Genomic DNA, 21,835 nt, shown 5'->3' with positions numbered 1-21,835 from the left:
GATCGACTCTCAAAGATCGACAAAAACAAGAAGGAGAAATTTATGGGTGCTCGAATTTTAACTTGCACCCAAGGATGAACAAGAACGAAAATTGTCCACAAGTTATCTTGCTTCTTCTATATTTTTTTAAGCTTTTTCGATCTCTACATTTTTTTTTTGACCGATTTCAAATCTCTTTTTTTTTTAACTTTTTTTTTCGATTTTTCACTCTTTTTTTTTTAATTTATAACTTGTAGCACAAGACACGAGACTTGGATAACAAGTTTGAAAGAATGACACAGAAATTTGATATGAGAGAGATGAAGAACGAAGAACAAGGAAATATGAACGAAGAACGAAGAAATAATATAGATTAAAGAAGGATACGACTTACTTGTGTCAAAACCTTAAGCTTTGATACCAAATGATGTGAATCTTATGTATGAAAGGCAACACGATTTCAACGAATCGTACCTCAATTCGATAACAAAAGAATTCAATAATGTTGTCCCGACATTGAAACAAGTAACAGATTTTAGAATCTCCACCTCTAGTTGAACCTGTAACTAGCAACAGAGAATTCACGATAGAAAACAATCAAAGATTCAATTAGACCTTCAAAGGAACCTGTCTTTGACAACCCAATTGAAAATCGATTGACAAATGCCACAAAGCTTTGAAACTTTGATAAGTTTGATTTTTGGTAAAGCAAAAGCTTTGATAAAATTCTAAAGAGAATTTTGTATTGAATAATAAATAATCTGAAAATCTTAGTTATTATTAAAATAATGAATGTTGTAGTATTTATATTACAACCCAAAATATTAAAAGATAACGCAAAATAAATAAAAAAGATATCAAAGATATATCCTAAAGTTTCCTAGTAGAAATAAAAGACCTAAAATAAACAAAGTAAATCCAAACTATTAAAAATCCCGAACACACACACAAACACCTTCGGTGCATGTAAAAGGGCATGGCGCGGGCGCGCTAGAGAGAGGCGCGGGCGCGCCGAAGTTTCCAAGACAATGGCGCGGGCCTGCGATAAGGTAGCGCGGGCGCGCCGAGAGCTCGCAAAACATCGTAAATTTGGCATCCGTAAGTGCGGGCGCGCGATCACGAGGCGCGGGCGCGCTTCTTCTTCGCAAAATAATGGCGCGGGCGCGCGAGTCTGGGGCGCGGGCGCTCCTTGGCTTCGAGCAGGGTCTTCAATTTCTTCACTTTCTTGACCTCTTTTGACTTCAATAAGATTATAACTTCCTCCAAATTGAATATCAAGAAATCCAACGCCCTCTTGTGTCTTCAACAACAAAGATTGAAGTGCTTCCTTTAACTTCTGAGCTCGGCCTCTCGTAACCTGTCCTCGTGGTATCTCCAACAGATCTTGATCAGCATGCGAGTCATCCATGATTGCATCAGTACATGATATGAGACGGGTTCTAGATAAAAGATATCACTCGATTTTCATTCATGCAAATCATATCAATTGATTATATCATCTATTCAAATTTATAGGCCAAGAACCCTTAATTGTTATTTACTATCTCTCCTGATCACCAAGTAAATGTTATTATTCTAATGCTAATTTCGATATCCCTATCAGAAATCAAACAACAAAATAATTTATCAAATTCTATGGTTCTCTTTCAATGACCTCAAAGGAACTTGTAAGCCTCCCGACTCTACAAAAATCCTAGGTTGTGTTTCCTATTATCCTATTCAAAATCTCCTCTCCCGAGCGCCAGATTTCAAATAAATATAACAATTCAATTAGTGATCAAGTAATTGAAAGACAATAAAATAAAGAATACACAAATAAATTGTTAAGAACAAATAATAGTAGGCAAAATAATAGTCAAAACATGAAACTCCAATCAAGATCCATCAATATCTAGAAACAACTAATAAGTTTATAATGAAATAATCAAACACATAGACATATCCAAAAATCTCATTATAAATCAAGGCAAATAATAAAAATCACATAGTAGAGTTGATTCTCCGTCCCCAGATGAATTTTCTCTGTCGTGTGATTCGATTATCCCTTGTCTTTCGCTCCCACGTCTCAAATCCGTGTCCCAAGCCTACTAGAATGCGTAGTTGTGTGGTTCTCTTGTTTGGGTGCCGCTTCTTCTCCTCTTGATTCTCTCCAAAACGTGCGGCTGATTTAAGTGGCTCTTCCTCCCCTATTGTGTCTTTGAAATCACTTTTATATGTCCTCGAAGCCCATAAAATAAACCCAGAACATCATGTATTTTAAAAACTAAAAAATCTACAAACTTCACGCACAGAGCGATGCGGGCGCGCTAGGAAACTGCGAGGGCGCGCAAGAGCTTCGAATTTACACTTCTTTTCACGTCGAGAGATGGAGCGGGCGCGCCTTCCTCTCGCATGAGGAATTCTACAACGCACAACAATTTCAAAAAATCATATCTCCCAAACTAACCGTCGGATGGAACTGAAATTTTGACCGCAGCTTCAAAACATCTCAAGTTGTATTATGGACGGTGCGGATCAGATTTGGATGTTTCAATAATTCCCAATAATTTTCTGAAGTTGCTGCTCCATAATTCATTCATCCTCTTCTTCTCGCTTCTTTTTCACCAATCCTTGCAATTCACAAAAACAACAACAAATATTCATAATACCCACTCAATACATCACAAAAGCCAAGTCAAATCATATATAAATTAAGTGCATAAATTGCACTTATCAAATTCCCTCAAACTTAGACTTTTGTTAGTCCCGAGCAAAACAATAATGAGTAATATAATCGGCCTCCAAATTTTTACATTTCAAGATTCAATACACATGTCAGCTAATTTTTTCAAGAGTTTTCGTGCGTGTGTGATTTACCAATCTTGTCTATCCTCCTCGCTTTTGATACACTAGTGCAACAAGTTTGTTTCATAGAATCATCAACTCTGCTCTCTAGTTTTAAAACAGTCTCCACCAAGTTCAACTTCTACTCACCAAGATCAAAAGGACTTTTCAAGTTATATCAAAGATTTTTCATAACATCGCTGGATTTTGCACCCAATTTTATTTTAGCCCCATAAATTACCCGCAAACTTAGCTATAAATAAAGATAGGATTCGGATTTTAATCCCCTCGTCTATAGCCCGGATGGAGCATCAACCCCATTTTGTCCGCAAACTTAGCATGGAACAACGAATAGAATTTCAAACACTTTTCAAGCCCGGATGGAGTTGTTAATTTTTTTCAAAAATTAATTATTTCACTTTTGCAACCCCATTTATTCCGCATACTTAGCCAAGGACAAGAGAATTAGGATTTCAATTCCTTATCAATGACCCGGGTGGAGTTGTTTTAACAAAAAATTTCTATGTTTCTGTTGCTTTTGCAACTTTTCATCATTCAATAAAAATTTTGCCTAAATCATTTTTAAGCTTGTAGAAGTCTACCTCGGTTTCAAGAATATATCACCAAAGTTAAGAATCAAATCATCCAATTCACTCACAATATCACAAAGTTTCTCTAATCACTAGGGTCTAGAAAATCAAGGAATAATGCATATGGGTGAGAACTCAAGATTAAATATATAGCTAACATTGACCTTTTAACACCAAAAATTATTTTCATCATAGGCCAACACAATTACTCATCATGCCTATAACTCAAACTAACTCATAAAATTTTTTTAAAATTTTCAAAATGTTTAAACACCCCCCCAAACTTAATATGTGCATTGTCCTCAATGTAAAATAAACAAATTAAATTGCAGAGGAATACACGTACCTGTGAAAACGACCATCAGTAGTCGTCATCTTTTTCATCGTCATTTGCAGCGAATTAGGGTATAGTAGGGGTAACACCACCAAACTTCATCAGTACACAACCTAAAAAAAATGACAAGGGACAAAAATTTAAGAAGTAAATACATAAAAATCAAATAAAAATAATAAATAAATAATAAAAAAAACTCTTGGGTTGCCTCCCAAGCAGCTCTTAGTTTATAGTCCTCAGCCTGAATGTGTCTGCACTTTCAAAACTTTAAGATATGTGAATCAACTATAGACAAAGACAAAATAAAATAAATTAATCCAAAAATATGATAATAATAAATAGACAATAAAAATAAAAAATCTAAATCAAAATCAAGATCACTTGGTAACAGTATTAGTGCACAATAAATTGAATCAATCCCCGGCAACGGCGCCAAAAACTTGTTGCGATATTTTTGTGCCCGCAAGTGCACGGTGTCAAGTTTTAATATACGATGAGTAGAGTATCGTTCCCACGAGGATTAAAAATTTATATTCACACTAAATACTGAAATTAAAATAATCTCAACTTTGTTCAGAAAATCAAAGTTTAAATTCAATAAAATAAAATAAAATAAAATAAATCCATAATTTTAAGGATGGCTTTGGGTACACAATATGAGACGGGTTCTAGATACAAGATATCACTCGATTTTTATTCATGCAAATCATATTAATTGATTATATCATCTATTCCAATTTATAGGCCAAGAACCCTTAATGTTATTTACTGCCTCTCCCGAGCGCCGAGTAAATGTTATTGTTCTAATGCTAATTTAGATATCCCTATCAGAAATCAAACAACAAAATAATTTATCAAATTCTATGGTTCTCTTTCAATGACCTCAAAGGAACTTGTAAGTATCCCGACCTCTACAAAAATCCTAGGTTGTGTTTTCTATGATCATATTCAAAATCTCCTCTCCCGAGAGCCAGATTTCAAATAAATATAACAATTCAATTAGTGATCAAGTAATTGAAACACAATCAAATCAAGAATATGCAAATAAATTTTTAAGAACAAATAATAGTAGGCAAAATAATAATCAAAACATGAAACTCCAATCAAGATCCGTCAATATCTAGAAACAACTAATAAGTTTATAATGAAATAATCAAACACATAGACATATCCAAAAATCTCATGATAAATCAAGGCAAATAATAAATATCACATAGTAGAGTTGATTCTCCGTCCCCAGATGAATTTCCTCTGTCGTGTGATTCGATTATCCCTTGTCTTTCGCTCCCACGTCTCAAATACGTGTCCCAAGCCTACTAGAATGCGTAGTTGTGTGGTTCTCTTGTTTGGGTGCCGCTTCTTCTCCTCTTGATTCTCTCCAAAACGTGTGGCTGATTTGTACGGCTCTTCCTCCTCTATTGTGTCTTTGAAATCTCTTTTATATGTCCTCGAAGCCCATCAAATAAAGGCCGGAAAATCATGTATTTTAAAAACTCAAAATTCTACAAAATTCACGCACAGAGCGGCGCGGGCGCGCTAGGAAACAGCGAGGGCGGGCAGGAGCTTCGAATTTACACTTCTTTTCACGTCCAGAGATGGCGCGGGCGTGCCTAAAAGCGGCGCGGGCGCGCCTTCCTCTCGCATGAGGAATTCTGCAACGCGCGACAATTTTCAAAAAATCATATCTCCCAAACTAACTGTCGGATGGAGCTGAAATTTTGACCATAGCTTCAAAACATCTCAAATTGTATTATGGACGGTGGAGATAAAATTTGGATGTTTCAATAATTCCCAGTAATTTTCTGAAGTTGCTGCTCCATAATTTATTCATCCGCTTCTTCTCGCTACTTTTGCACCAATCCTTGCAATTCACAAAAACAACAACAAATATTCATAATACCCACTCAATACATCACAAAATCCAAGTCAAATCATATATAAATTAAGTGCATAAATTGCACTTATCATATGGTCCCGACTGGCAGCGAGGGCGTATGAACATCCAGACAGCTAGTACCCATGACCATAGCTCATTTATGATATTTATCTGTTGACAGTCAAAACAAATATTTCGAACATGTTTTATTATTTTGAATTTTTAGAGTATGCATTTATTTTTATATTTTTGTAATTTTGGTCAAGTTACATGGAATCGTTGAAGTAATATTATTTAATTATCTAGTTATGGGATTTTTATGCATGATATTTTATCATGATTTATTAATTAATTTTATGTATTTATTTGCATGTGTTATAGTTATATATATTTATATATAGTGTATATTAATTTTTGTAAATGTATTTTAAGTATGATATATATATATATGAGGAATTTTCAGCTGCCCTACCATGTTTTCTCACCTGGACCGCGACCACTAAAATCCGGTAGTGGGTTTTAGTGATGCAAAAAAAAATATCTCTATATATATGCGAAAAAAAAACAAAAACCACTACCAGATTTTAGTGGTCGCGGAACAAGTGGGAAACCTGGTTGGGCAGCTGAAAATTTCTATATATATATATATATATGTATGTATGGACATGTAAATATGTATTAATATTATTTTATAGTAAAAAAATATATTAAAGTATAAAGTATATTTTTTAAAAAATATAGTAATAGTTTTGGGTCGTTTCATTTGGTATCAGAGCCATGTTCCTTGGAAGGGTGACTATCCTACTACACGGAGCTCAGAGGCCACACTTCCAGTCGGTAAGTTTTAAATGATTTAAATTATGTTTTATATACTTGAGATACATAATTTATGTTATAATGATTTATGAAAATGAGAATTTTAAGTTATGACAGTCTTAAAGTTAAAAAAAACACTAAGTTATGCAATGCGGTTACGTGGGAAATTTATGGAAATTACAGTATGCTTTTTAGACGTGTAATACACGAGGATGACTAGAATGATATACGTTTAGAAAACTAAGTTTGATAAATTATGAGATGTAAGTTTGACATTTAAATTTATAGATTAGGTTATGATTTTTAGATTTAAGTTTGACAAGTTAGGATTTCTGAGATGTAAGTTGAATTTTAGATATGCAAATTAAGTTATGTTTTTGGAATTTAAGTTTGAAAATTTATTTTGAAATAGTTTAGTAATGTGTTATTAGAAGACTAAGTTAAATAAAATTTCGAGGACGAAATTCCGTTTAAGGAGGGGAGAATTGTAAAGCCCGAAAATTTGCTACGTAAACCCGCATGCATAACGAGGGGGATTTAATGAATTTTAAAAAATTAAGAATAAGGGGTTAATGATTTTTATATGTTATTATGTGTATTATGTGATTTATTTGCATGTTTTAAATTTAGTATAACATTTAACCCGTTATTATGAGATTTACGATTTGAGATAAGATGTAACACCCAAAAATTTTAATACGAAAATTCGCGTGCATAATTAGGAAAAATTTAATTATTTAAATTTTAGAAATATGGGTTAAATAATTTTATGTGTTATTATGTGTATTATGTGCATGATTTAAGTTATTTTAGCATTTAACCCATAATTTTGGAAATTCTAGATTTTTAAGAAATTTATTATTTTGATCGCGTAAACGAGACCGTGGACGGACAAAGTATTGATTTTTCATCCCAATTATTTTTAGGAGATTTTAGTCGCCATAAATTATTATTTTGAAGTTTTTATTCCAAAAATTTTATGGTATTTTATATGTATATTTTAGCAAGCCCATTTTTAGCCAAAATAAGTCATTTTAATGACTTTTAGTAACTTTTAAAAATCCCTTAATTATTAATTTCGAGATTTATAATTTATTATCAGATTTAATATTTTAATAGGAGTTTAAAGTATATATTTTATGTTATATTAGCTACCTAATTAATTTGTATTAACTTAAAACCTAAATTTAAATCCTAATTACCCTAACCCCACTCCCCAAGCACACAGCCGCCTCCACCTTCTTCTTCATGATATTCAGCAGAAAACCCAAGCATCCTTAACCGATTCTTCAAGGATTTTGAAAGTTCTTCATCCGTTCGTCGTCCCGGAGCCCCGAATACGCAATAGTCTTCGTTATTTAATTCAAAGGCATGTATTTTTCCTTCTCTTGGACACCATATAAGCTATGAATGCACATCATTGACAGATTATTTTTATTGGTTGATTTTAAATTTTACGATTTATATGCAAGAAAGTTAAGTTTCCTTCATCCGAATTCATGTGTGTTCTTTTGTTCATGTATATGGTTCACGTTTTCCTCCATGGCAAGGATCTGGCTACTAGGTCACGAGTTAGAGGGTGCCTTAGGGTCCCTAGGCTGGGTTTGGCTTGATGATTAAGGCTTGAATGAGGCTAGGATCGAGCTGCATCAGTTTGGGTCCAAGAGTGCGCAGGTTTAGGGTTATGGGGAAGAAGGCTCGGCTGGTCCATGCATGGCCATGAACCAGTGGGGTGTGAGCTAGGTTAGGACCGGAAGGACCCTGGGAAGGTCCTGCTTGCGGCGCTCCGGCCGGCCATGGATGGAGCAAGGCGACAGCAGCCCTGGAAGGGCAGCTGCTCGCTCGGCCGAAGGGTTAAGGGGGAGGAGGCGATCGGGTTTGGGGGTTTGGGGTTGGTTGGGGTCTGGGTTAGGTCTAGGGTATGGCAGGTCAGGTCAGTGGGGTACGGGTCCGGGTTAGGTGGGCCGGGCTCGGAAATTTTAATTTTTAAGTATTTAATAGTTTAAGTGTGTTTTAGGCTTTTAAAATTAATTAGAAAATTATTTCGGCTTTCAAATACTTTTATTTTGGCCTTAAATAATTTATTTAAGTTAGCCAAATAATTTTTATGGGCTTGGGAGCCCTTGGGAATTTTTGGGTCAATCAGTGGATTTTTGGGTCAGTCTAGAAATTTATTGGTTAATTAAGTTAATGGGCTTAAATATTTTTATTTAGGCCCAGTTAAGTTTAAGAAATAATTTTTGGGCTTTTATGTAATTAATGGGCTTAGAGTTAGTGATCAATTGTCTAGACCGAACCCATGAAAAATTTCTAAGTCCTGAATATATATTTAATTTATTTTATGAATGAATGTATTTTTTTATGTATAAGTCTATTTATTATGAAAATAAATTAAATATATATTACGGACATATTTTCATTGCATGCATTTATGAAAAATTTACATGTTATGATTATGTTAAATGTTGAACTATAAAATATTTTTATGATGGAAATTGAAGTAGTGTGACAGCACAGAGGTGGTTATACACTATTTAAGTTAAGAGGTAGTTTACTACCAACAAAAGGTGATTTATCACCGCCACATACGTTGGTTCAGGAGACTGATCAGTCGGCACAGATTTAGTCACACTTACTGATATGACCATAGACTGTTTCAAAATATCATGCTCAACTATATTAAGTTTTCTTATGATGTCAAGTTATGCTTATGTCTAAGAATCAGGATCAGTGATGTTTATGCCATGATTATGCAATATTTTATTCTTGTATGCATGTACACGTATATGTATTAGTATGATTATGTGATGCATTATTTTAATCTTTGTTATAAGGATTAGACATGTTGAGCCTCGAGGCTCACTACTCTTATATGGTGCAGGTGAGCATGATGTTTCCTTTGTAGCTCCTACCGGCGGTAAGGATGTGTGAGCGAGCTGGCAGAGGACCCCGTGACCGTCGCATCGAGTCCTAGCATGCTTTGAGTTATTTATGAGAGTTTTTAAAACATGTTTCATATTTTTATGTTTCAGTGGTTGAGACGAATTTTATATTTTATTTATGGCTTTTTAATTCAGTTGTTGTTTGGGTGATTTTCTGAATAATAATTTTAATATTGCATGAATTAAGATTTTTTTTATTTAAATACTTGGTTATTATATTTAAGTAAGTTTTGGAAGTTCTTGTTTAGTATTATTATTTTTAATGTTTATACATATATGTATGGGAATATATGTATAGTTATTATTTTAAAAAAAAGTTTTTTTCCGCATTTTATTAGTAGTAGGCGTTTCATTTGGTATCAGAGCGCGGTCCTTGGAGGGTGTCTGTCTACCACGTGAAACTCAGAAATCTCACTATCGGTCTGTAAGTTTTAAATTGTTTTCTTATGATCTAGAAGGAGCATATGTAATGATTTAAGATTTTCATGTTAGTAAAATTTTTAGAACCCTTAGTTATGCATTGCGATTTACGTAAAGAAACATGTGGTGGTGCAGAATGCCTCTGAGACAGATGAACAGACGTGGGGGACCTCCACCTCCACCTCCGCAGAACCCGTTTACAACATTGGAGCAGGCCAATGCAAATATGATGCGGGGATCACTGCTCTGTTGGAGCAGCAAGCTGCACGACCTAGACTTACGCATGATGAGGACGTGGCTGAATGGTTCCAGAAGAAGGGACCGAAGGAGTTTATAGGCACCACTGATCCGCTTATTGCGGATGGTTGGATCCGATCATTGGAGTCTATCTTTGACTACGTGGGGATTGTGGATGAAGACAAGGTCAAGTGTGAGGTTTATATGATGAGAGGGGATGCAGCCTCGTGGTGGGAGGGCGCTGTTAGGGGCATACACCTACCTACTTTGACTTGGACAGAATTCAGACGTATATTCTTTGCAAAGTATTTCATTGAGGATGTGCGCAGCTGCACGATCCGAGAGTTCATGAGTCTCCGTCAGGGGGACAAGTCTGTGGTAGAGTACATCACACAGTTTGAGAGGGGGTGTCGCTTCGTACCCCTTATTGCTAACAGTGTAGCGGAGAACTGAGACAGTTTATTGATGGGTTGCGGGCTGACATCAAGCATGACGTTCGCATGTTGGACGTCACTACTTATGAGGTTTCAGTTAGTAGGTCATTGCGTTCTGAGGAGGGGAGAAGAGAGATGCAGAGGGAGCAGCAGAGCAAGAGACCGTTCCAGCCGGGATTTCAGCGGGAGTCTTCGAAGCCTCCTGTGAAGAAGAAGTTCACGGGGCCATCTAAGGGCCCAAGCCAGCAAAAGCCTCAGGGTTGACAGCCACAGCAGTAGCAGAGGGGCAGGGCCCCTAAGACTGGAGGAGTTCCATTGTGCCCATAGTGTCAGAGTTCTCACTAAGGTCAGTGTTTGATTGGCTCCAATGTCTGCTACCACTGCAAGGAGCCAGGGCCTGTGGCATACAACTGCCCAAGGAAGAATAACACCACTGGGAGGGTGTTTGTTATGCAGGCAGAGGAGGCAGACCAAGATACGTCCTTGATCACCGGTATATCCTAACTTATTCTTTTAAGAAATTTTTGGGAATTTATTTCATTGCATGGGTTATATGTTTACATGATTAGACTAAGATGTATATTACTTGTGTTTAGAATTAAGAGATTTTGGTAATATTGTTCTTGGGAAGTTAAGTGTTGGTATGCAATTGTTGGGATTTTCTGCGTGCAGGGAGAATTCTAGTTGGAGGAAACTCCACATTTGCGTTGCTAGATTCGGGAGCCACGCATTCGTTTATCTCCCTGGAGTTTATCAAGCGGATAGGCATTAAACCTGAGGTTGCTGTTCCAGGTTACGATGTCACTATTCCATCTGGGCAGATTCTTACTACCACTAGTATATGCAGAGGTTTGGAGATGGATTTACAGGGGCGCACTATCAGAGCAGATTTAGTGGTCTTATCGTTGACTGGGTTCGATTTGATTTTGGGTATGGACTGGTTGGTGGTCAACGAGGCGGTGATCGATTTTTGGCAGAGGTCAGTGGCAGTGAAACCAGAGTAGGGCTGTAGTGACCCTTACCTGGATCACCTACTAAACAGAACTTATGCATGCAATTAACTTAATTAAACAGATATCAGAATAAAACTGCGGAAACCACAAACATTATACAATCCCAAGTAAAGGAATCTGTAATTTATCCAATAATATACAACCAAATCGAATAGCTGTATAAACCCAAACAACAGTAATAAAACCTAAGCGAAGCTCCAGCTGGCCAACCACTGACTAGCCCCTCCTGGATCCACCCTCCTCGTCCAATCGCAAACCTGCCCCATGGAATAGGTTGTCCAGAAAAATACAGAGTACGAGACGTGAGCATAAAACGCTTAGTGCGAGAGTATGAGTATACATGCATGCAAAGTAAACTCCCTATAGACTCGAGGTCAAGGATCAGATAATAGAGACAGACCGGGCCCTGGTATGTAGCACGCTGTGCCGTCGCTTCAGGAGGTGGCTCCCATACCGAGATAACCGTGGATGCGCCGGACCCAAATCGATGGAAGTCCATCCACTAACAGGATAGGGTACAACCCTACTAACAGACATCTCGAAAGAGATACAGCAAGATGCAAATGAATGCAGTATAATATCATGGCATATAAATCATGCAGTCACATAATACATGCATACTCAGTCAGGATATCTCGAACAGTACTTTCGTACCTCAAAACAGTGCAAGCTCTACCAACTCTAGGTCCACGCCTATAGTCTGCTCTACACTGCCAAATGATACTACTTTCATTAAAGTGCTCTAAAAGCCTTAACTAAGCTATTGCATACTCCTAAATATTTATAGGAAGCAAAAGCTATACCTTCGTCCGTCGTTAGCCCTTTGATGTCGATGCCTCCAGAACTTGGGCACAACTCCGCTACGACTACCGAATGCCTCGCCGACCTCCGGAACAAGCCTAAGAAGACTAGAACAGCTCCAAAAGGACTAGAAAGGAAAGGAGAACTCGGAATTGGCAAATGAAAGTGAAGCCTCGGCCTTCTATTTATAGACAACGATCGGAACTTCCGATCCTTGATCGGAACGTCCGAACCCCGATCGGAACGTCCGATCCTGCCATCGGAGCTTCCGAAGATCCTGATCTGCCACATGTCAAAATATCACTTGTTGACTCCGGATAGGGGTGATCGGAGCTTCCGGTCCTTATCGGAGCTTCCGATCTAGCCAATCGTCATGGATGACGTAATATGATCGGAGCTTCCGATCCTGCATCGGAGTTTCCGATCCTGTTCGAAACTTTCGATCTCACCTTCGGAGCTTCCGAACTCTACCCAAGTAATTATGATTAATTCCTTAATTACTGATTTGGTTACGGGCTACTACATTCTCCCCCACTTAAGATATTTCGTCATCGAAATCAGATCTTAAGTACCGAATGCAAATACAGAAATCGAAAACATTCTTTATTCAAATCAAACGTTTACAGAGTTTGCAACTGAGTACAACTTAAAGGATGAAATCAAAACAACTCAGGATGGTCTTTACGCATCCTGTCCTCAAGCTCCCAAGTAGCTTCCTCAGTGCCTCGGCGCTGCCACTGAACTAAAACCAAAGGAATGACTTTGTTCCGTAGAACCTTATCCTTATAATCCAGGATACGAAGAGGTTTCTCAACATAAGTCAAATCCTTGTCTACCTGAACCTCAGACCGTTGCAGAATATGAGATTCATCCGCCACATACCGTCGCAACAGAGATACGTGGAACACGTCGTACTGGATAGATGCGGTGGCAAAGCTAGTCGATAAGCCAAATCTCCAATGCTCTCCAAGATCTCAAACGGACCGATAAATCTAGGAGACAACTTGCCCTTAAGGCCAAATCTGAGAATCTTGCGGAAAGGTGACACTCTCAGAAACACTTTCTCCCTGACCTCGATCTGCAAGGGCCTGCACTTGATATTAGCATAGCTGGCCTGACGATCCTGTGCAGTCTTAATCCGTTTCTTGATTTGATCAACAATGTCTATCGCCTGCTGGATAAACTCCGGTTCCTCAGCCTGTCTCTCCCCCACTTCTTCCCAGAAGATTGGAGTACGACAACGTCGCCCATACAACGCCTCAAAAGGTGTCATCCCAATACTAGTGTGATAGCTGTTGTTGTAAGAGAACTCGATCAACGGCAAATGATCCTGCCAGGCTGAACCAAAATCCAAGACGCACGCTCTAAGCATATCCTCTAACGTATGGATAGTGCGCTCTGACTGACCATCAGTCTCCGGATGATAGGCTGTACTCAAACTGAGAGTAGTACCCATCGCACGCTGAACACTCCCCCAGAATCTAGAAGTAAACCTGGGGTCCCGATCGCTGACAATGCTCACAGGCACTCCATGAAGTCGGACGATCTCCTGAATGTACATCCGTGCCATGCGATCCACAGAGTACTCTCGGCTATAGGCAATGAAATGTGCTGACTTGGTGAGTCGGTCCACCACAACCCAGATAGCATCACAGTTCTTCGGGGATACCGACAAATGGGTCACAAAGTCCATTGTGATAAACTCCCATTTCCATTCAGGAATAGGCAGACTGTGAAGCAATCCCCCAGGTCGTCGGTGCTCTTCCTTGACCTGTTGACACACCAAACATTTCGAAACAAACTGATAAACACTGCGTTTCATTCCCTTCCACCAAAAACGAGTACGTAGATCCTTGTACATCTTGTTGCTCCCAGGATGAATACTCAACTTAGTGCGATTCGCCTGAGACAAAATCTCCTCTCGCAACTCTTCATCCTGCGGAATCACAAGCCTACCAGACAAACACAGAAAACCATCTGACTGATAATGAAATCCAGACGAGCTACCCTCGTTAGCTAGACGAGCTAAACGCTGGGTCTTCGAATCAGACATATGAGCATCTCGGATCCGCGAATACAAGGCTGGCTCAGATAATATCGCAAATATCTGGATACTCTGCATACCTTTCTTATGCTTGAAGGTATAACCTGAAGTGCAACAGTCACTGATCCACTAGACATCGAATAAGTCTGAAGTGTGGATAGTCGCACCTTGCGACTCAAAGCATCAGCGGTGAGATTAGTAGCTCCCGGATGGTACTTAATCTCGCAATCATAGTCCTTAAGCAAGTCCATCCAACGTCTCTGCCTCATGTTCAACTCTGCCTGAGTGAACAAATACTTGAGACTCTTATGGTCGGTGAAGATCTCAAATTTCTCGCCATACAGATAATGACGCCAGATCTTCAAAGCGAACACAATGGCTGCTAACTCCAAATCATGGACTGGGTAGTTGTCCTCGTGAAGCTTCAGCTGTCTAGAAGCGTATGCGATCACATGCCCATTCTGAGCCAGGACACAACCTAACCCCTGAAGAGAAGCATTCGTGTAAACTACATACCCTCCAGATCCTGACGGTAATGCCAACACCGGCGCAGAAGTCAACCGCCGTCGAAGCTCACGGAAATTCTCTTCACACTCGGAGGACCACTCAAAATCCACACCCTTGCGGGTAAGCTGCGTCAACGGTCGAGCTAACTGAGAGAAGTTCAGAATGAAGCGACGATAATACCCTGCTAGACCCAGAAAATTACGGATCTCAGCAACTGTCGTCGGACGCGACCAATTAAGTACTGCTTCAATCTTGCTTTGATCAACAGAAATACCCTCCCTGGATATGATATGGCCAAGAAAGACCACTCTATCCATCCAGAACTCACACTTTCTCAGCTTGGCGTACAACTGCTCATCTCGAAGAGTCTGCAGTACCAACCGCAAGTGAGAAACATGCTCTTCCGTATTACGCGAATACACCAAGATGTCGTCAATGAAGACCACGACAAACTTGTCCAAATACTCCCTGAAGACACGGTTCATCAAATCCATGAATATAGCGGGCGCATTAGTCAAACCAAATGGCATCACTAGGAACTCGTAATGCCCATAGCGAGTACGGAATGCAGTCTTGGCTACATCCTGATCACGGACTCTCAACTGATGATACCCAGATCTCAAGTCAATCTTGGAGTAAACTGACGTGCCCTGCAGCTGATCAAACAAGTCATCAATACGAGGCAACGGAAACTTGTTCTTAACAGTGACTCGATTCAGCTGCCGATAGTCAATGCACAGCCGCATCGACCCATCCTTCTTCTTTACGAAGAGAACAGGAGCTCCCAAAGGAGACACACTAGGACGAATGTACCCCTTGTCCAAAAGATCCTGTAGCTGATTCTTCAACTCACTCATCTCTGACGGAGCCAGACGATACGGTGCTCTAGAAATAGGCGAAGTACCCGGCATCAACTCTATGACAAACTCGACTTCCCTAGTAGGAGGAAAACCCGGAATCTCATCAGGAAACACATCTGGAAATTCATCCACAACAGGAATGCTCTCTATCCCAATACTCTCAGCGGACAAATCAACTTCATAGATAAGGTAGCCTTCCCCGCCAGTCTCTAGAGCTCGACATGCTCTCAAAGCTGATACCAAAGGCATCGGGGGTCGCGCTCCCTCACCATAGAAAAACCAGCTCTCACTCCCCTCCGGATGAAAGCGTACTAATCTCTGATAGCAATCCACTGAAGCTCGATAGGTAGTCAACACATCTATTCCCAGAATGCAATCAAAGTCGTCCATCGCCAGGACCATGAGATTCGCTAACAGAATGTTCCCTTCGAACTCTAAAGGGCAACCCATCACTAGACGCTTAGCCAAAGCAGATTGGCCCGTCGGAGTAGAAACAGACATCACTACGTCTAGTGCAATGCATGGTAACTTATGCCTCTTAACAAAACGTGCAGAAATGAAGGAATGAGATGCACCAGTGTCAATAAGTACAAGAGCAGGTATACCAAAAATCAGAAATGTACCTGCGATGACTTTCTCATTCTCCTCCACAGCCTGATCATGTCTCAGGGCAAACACCTGGCCAGAAGCTCGTGGCCTCAAATGAGAACTCCCAGCAGACTGTCCTTGCGACCTCTGCTGAACGGTGGCCTGAGAACCAGATCCTGAAACAGAACCAGAACCGCCTCCCCCAGACAGTGGACAATCTCTCCGGATATGACCAGTCTCTCCACAACGGAAACAAGCTCCAGAAGCTCTACGGCACTTGTCGGATGGATGGTTCTTCCCACAGTGATAACACTTGTCCTTCTTACCCTAACGAACAACACCTCTAGAACCAGAGGAAGAAGAAGATCCAGACTTCTTGAAAGTTTGGGCACGGGGACCCAAAGAACTAGTAGGCCTCGACTGAGGGAAAGACTTGTTCCGCCGAATGCTGTCCTCCGCCTGGTGACAACGGCTCACCAAACCCTCGTAGGACATGTCGTCGCCAACCGCCACACGGTCATGGATCTCAGGGTTAAGGCCCTGAAGGAACATATTATACTTCATCTCTGAGCTATCAGCAATCTCGGGGCAATAGGATAGCAGATCAAAGAACTTATGCTGATACTCATCAATAGACATGGCTCCCTGTCGCAGACTCAGTAGCTCGCCTGCCTTCGACTGTCGGAGTGCAGGAGGAAAATACCGCTTTTGGAAAGCTGTGCAGAACTCGGCCCAGGTGGCCACTCCTCTCGCCGCAACAAAAGGTGCAGAAGTAAACCTCCACCACCTGCGCGCACGCCCATCCAGAAGATAGCCAAGGGTCTCCACCTTCTGCTGCTCGGTGCATTGGAAAGTCTGAAAAGTCGTCTCCATGCGGTCTAACCAGTTCTCCGCATCCTCCGGAGATTCACCTCCAACTAAGGGCTTAGGACCCATAGCTAAGAATCGACTCACAGTGAAACGCTCGTCGTCATGGTGACGATGATGCCGTTCTCGACGAGGCTCCCGGTCGGCATCTCCCCAACGCCCACCAACACTGCCATGAGAACTCTGGTCGTCACGATTTGACATCTACAAAAATACCTCAAGATGAGACTAAATCCCAAGAAATCTTTTGCATGCTCTGATACCATAAATGTAGTGACCCTTACTTGGATCACCTACTAAACAGAACTTATGCATGCAATTAACTTAATTAAACAGATATCAGAATAAAACTGCAGAAACCACAAACATTATACAATCCCAAGTAAAGGAATCTGTAATTTATCCAATAATATACAACCAAATCGAATAGCTGTATAAACCCAAACAACAGTAATAAAACCTAAGCGAAGCTCCAGCTGGCCAACCACTGACTAGCCCCTCCTGGATCCACCCTCCTCGTCCAATCGCAAACCTGCCCCATGGAATAGGGTGTCCAGAAAAATACATAGTACGAGATGTGAGCATAAAACGCTCAGTGCGAGAGTATGAGTATACATGCATGCAAAGTGAACACCCTATAGACTCGAGGTCAAGGATCAGATAACAGAGACAGACCGGGCCCTGGTATGTAGCACGCTGTGCCGTCACTTCAGGAGGTGGCTCCCATATCGAGATAACCGTGGATGCGCCGGACCCAAATCGATGGAAGTCCATCCACTAACAGGATAGGGTACAACCCTACTAACAGACATCTCGAAAGAGATACAGCAAGATGCAAATGAATGCAGTATAATATCATGGCATATAAATCATGCAGTCACATAATACATGCATACTCAGTCAGGATATCTCGAACAGTACTTTCGTACCTCAAAACAGTGCAAGCTCTACCAACTCTAGGTCCACGCCTATAGTCTGCTCTACACTGCCAAATGATACTACTATCATTAAAGGGCTCTAAAAGCCTTAACTAACCTATTGCATACTCCTAAATATTTATAAGAAGCAAAAGCTATACCTTCGTCCGTCGTTAGCCCTTTGATGTCGATGCCTCCAGAACTTGGGCACAACTCCGCTACGACTACCAAATGCCTCGCCGACCTCCGGACCAAGCCTAAGAAGACTAGAACAGCTCCAAAAGGACTAGAAAGGAAAGGAGAACTCGGAATTGGCAAATGAAAGTGAAGCCTCGGCCTTCTATTTATAGACAACGATCGGAACTTCCGATCCTTGATCGGAACGTCCGAACCCCGATCGGAACGTCCGATCCTGCCATCGGAGCTTCCGAAGATCCTGATCTGCCACATGTCAAAATATCACTTGTTGACTCCGGATAGGGGTGATCGAAGCTTCCGGTCCTGATCGGAGCTTCCGATCTAGCCAATCGTCATGGATGACGTAATATGATCGGAGCTTCCGATCTTGCATCGGAGCTTCCGATCCTGTTCGGAACTTCCGATCTCACCTTCGGAGCTTCCGAACTCTACCCAAGTAATTATGATTAATTCCTTAATTACTGATTTGGTTACGGGCTAATACAAGGGCGACCAGTTTATTTTCAATGCTTCCTAGAGCAGCAGGATCTCGTATGTGATTTCTTATGCACGTGCAAGGAAGTTATTGAGACGTGGTTTCTAGGGGTTTCTCGCCAGTGTAGTCACATCAGCATTGCCACCTACTAGTTCCCTAGCAGAGATAGACGTGGTACGTGACTTTTCAGATGTATTTCCCGATGATGTTGCAGGAATTCCACCAGAGAGGGAAGTGGAGTTCAATATTGAGTTGTTGCCTGACACTGTGCCTATTTCTAATGCACCGTATCGACTCACTCCTACTGAGATGAAAGAGTTGAAGGAGCAAATTCAGGAATTGCTTGAGAAGGGCTTCATTCGCCCTAGTTTTTCTCCTTGGGGAGCGCCAGTGTTGTTTGTGAAAAAGAAGGATGGTAGCATAAGGCTTTGTATCGATTACCGAGAGCTCAACAGGGTCACAGTGAAGAACAAGTATCCACTTCCGAGGATTGAGGATTTGTTTGATTAGTTGCAGGGAGCTTCAGTTTTCTCTAAGATCGATCTGCGATCTGGCTATCATCAGTCGAGGATCAGAGATGCAGATGTGTCCAAAACTGCGTTCCGGGCACGTTATGGGAAATATGAGTTCTTAGTAAAGCCATTTGGGTTGACCAATGCTCCAACGGTCTTCATGGATCTCATGAACCGCGTATTTCAGCCGTACATAGATCAGTTTATCATAGTCTTTATTGATGATATATTGATCTACTCGAGGAGCACGGAGGAGCATAGACAGCACTTGCTGACAGCGTTGCAGACTTTGAGGGAGCATCGACTGTATGCGAAATTCAGTAAGTGTGATTTTTGGTTGGAGCAGGGGGCGTTTCTTGGCCATATAGTTTCGAGAGATGGGATAGCGGTGGATCAGTATAAGTTTCAGGCAGTGCTGAATTGGGGAGTTTCGAAGAATGCTTCTGAGGTTCACAGTTTCTTGGGTTTGGCAGGTTATTATCGAAAGTTTATCAAGGGTTTTTCTTCTATTGCAGTACCCTTGACCGCATTGACCAAGAAAAATGCAAAGTACATATGGAGTTCTGACTGTCAGAGGAGCTTTGATCAGCTGAAGGAAGAACTCACTTCTGTGCCAGTGTTGGCGATGCCTGTTCCACATGAGGAGTTAGTGGTTTACACGGATGCGTCTAAGCTAGGGTTAGGCGCCGTGCTGATGCAGTGTGACCGAGTCATTGCCTATGCGTCGAGACAGTTGAAGATTCATGAGCAGAACTATCCGACACATGAATTGGAGCAAGCAGCAGTGGTTTTTGCTTTGAAAATCTGGAGGCACTATCTGTATGGTGAGAAGTGAAAGATTTTCACCGATCAAAAGAGCCTCAAGTATTTCTTCTCCCAGAAGGAGTTGAACATGAGGCAGCGCAGATGGCTAGAGTGGGTGAAGGATTACGACTGCAACATTAGCTACCATCCGTGTAAGGCTAATGTGGTGGCCGATGCATTAAGTCGGAAGACTTTGGTGGTATCCTGTTTGACAGTACAGTTGCCACTCCAGGAGGAGATTCAGATATTTGAGTTGGAGTTCTACTCGGGCGGTCATGCACCGATTTTGGCAGTGTTGGTAGTACAGCCAAATCTTCGAGATCATTATGGACAGCCTGCTGATGAGGAGCTGCAGAGGTTGAGACAGAGGGATGAGGCCAAGGGTGGTCTTCTTTATACTATTGTTGATGGCATTGTTCAGTACCGTGGGCGGATGTGGGTACCAAACGTTGATCAGTTGAGGGCCAAGATTTTTTCAGAGGCGCACACATCTCCGTACTCCATCCATCCTGGAAGTACGAAGATGTACCGAGACTTACAGTCATTGTATTGGTGGCCTGGTATAAAGAGAGACATTGGACGATTCGTATATGAGTGCTTGACTTGCCAGAAAGTCAAGGCAGAGCATCAGCGTCCAGCATGGTTGATTAAGCCTCTACCCATTCCAGAGTGGAAGTGGGAGAATGATAGTATTATTTTGTTTGCATTTTTAATGTCATTTTGTTAAGTGTTTTGCATGCATTTTGTGTCATTGTTCATGTTTTATTCTAGTTTTATTTTATGTCATGCATTGAGCTTCTTAACTTAGTTTTGATTTATTATGTAGGAATTACCATGTTTTGATTAAAGAAATCGAAGTGCGTCCATGCGTCCAAAGAAAACAGCAAAGCAGATTTTTTTCATCATAGAAGCATGCGCTCGATCCTGGCATTTTCCCAGATCGAGCGCGGTCATGAGATTTTCAAGACAGTAGGCTTCCTCAACTCGCCCGCTCGATCGCACATTCTTCCCGGATCGAGCGCGGCCAATGAATTTTTAAGGCAGAAAGTTGGCCGGTATTGCTTGCTCGATCGGGTATATATCTAGGATCGAGCGCGCGGGTCTGTTGCGGGAAGAAATTTGTAATTTTGGAAACTCTTTTAATTAATGTCCTAGACTTTTAATAGACTTTTAATTCCGTTTTTGGAGACATTATCAGTAGATTCTAGACGCGGAGAACGTGAAGAACTCTTTCTGGACGGCTAGGTTTCATCTATCTTTTCTTAATTTTAATTTCTTTCATGAATTTTTGTAGATAATTCATGAGTATTGTTGGCTAAACTTTTAATAATTGGTTGAGGGAGGCGAAACCTTGATATATTTTATTCATGAGATTCGATTCGTAGTGTTTAATGTTTATTAAGTATCAATCTTTGATCTGTTTGATTTCATGTTTGTATGCGAGATTTTAGGATTGACCATCTTAGAGATTTGTATTGCGAACAATAGCTAAATTAGAATTAAAATCCGTAATTGTTTGAACAATCTAATTTGCGAAGCAACTACGTTTGATATTTTCTGCTATTGAATTTATTAAATCATAGGATCAATTATTGACTAGGCTAAATACAACCGCTGGTGTTTGTGTTGTCTAGGTTCGTCAGTTTTACTAGTTTGAATGCTACCGTGGATTTAAATCTGATCGCTGGTATTGGGTTAATTTATGGGGTAAGGGTTAATTTAGAATACTGTTTTCTAATTAACTAAAATTAAGGTGAAACAGGAATTTGATTTTCAATGACGAATATTTAATAGGATT

This window comes from Henckelia pumila, chromosome 3, assembly GCF_033568475.1.
Source record: "Henckelia pumila isolate YLH828 chromosome 3, ASM3356847v2, whole genome shotgun sequence".
Lineage (NCBI taxonomy): Eukaryota > Viridiplantae > Streptophyta > Magnoliopsida > Lamiales > Gesneriaceae > Henckelia > Henckelia pumila.
The sequence above is the reverse complement of the archived record's forward strand: the minus strand, read 5'-3'. Positions refer to the sequence as shown.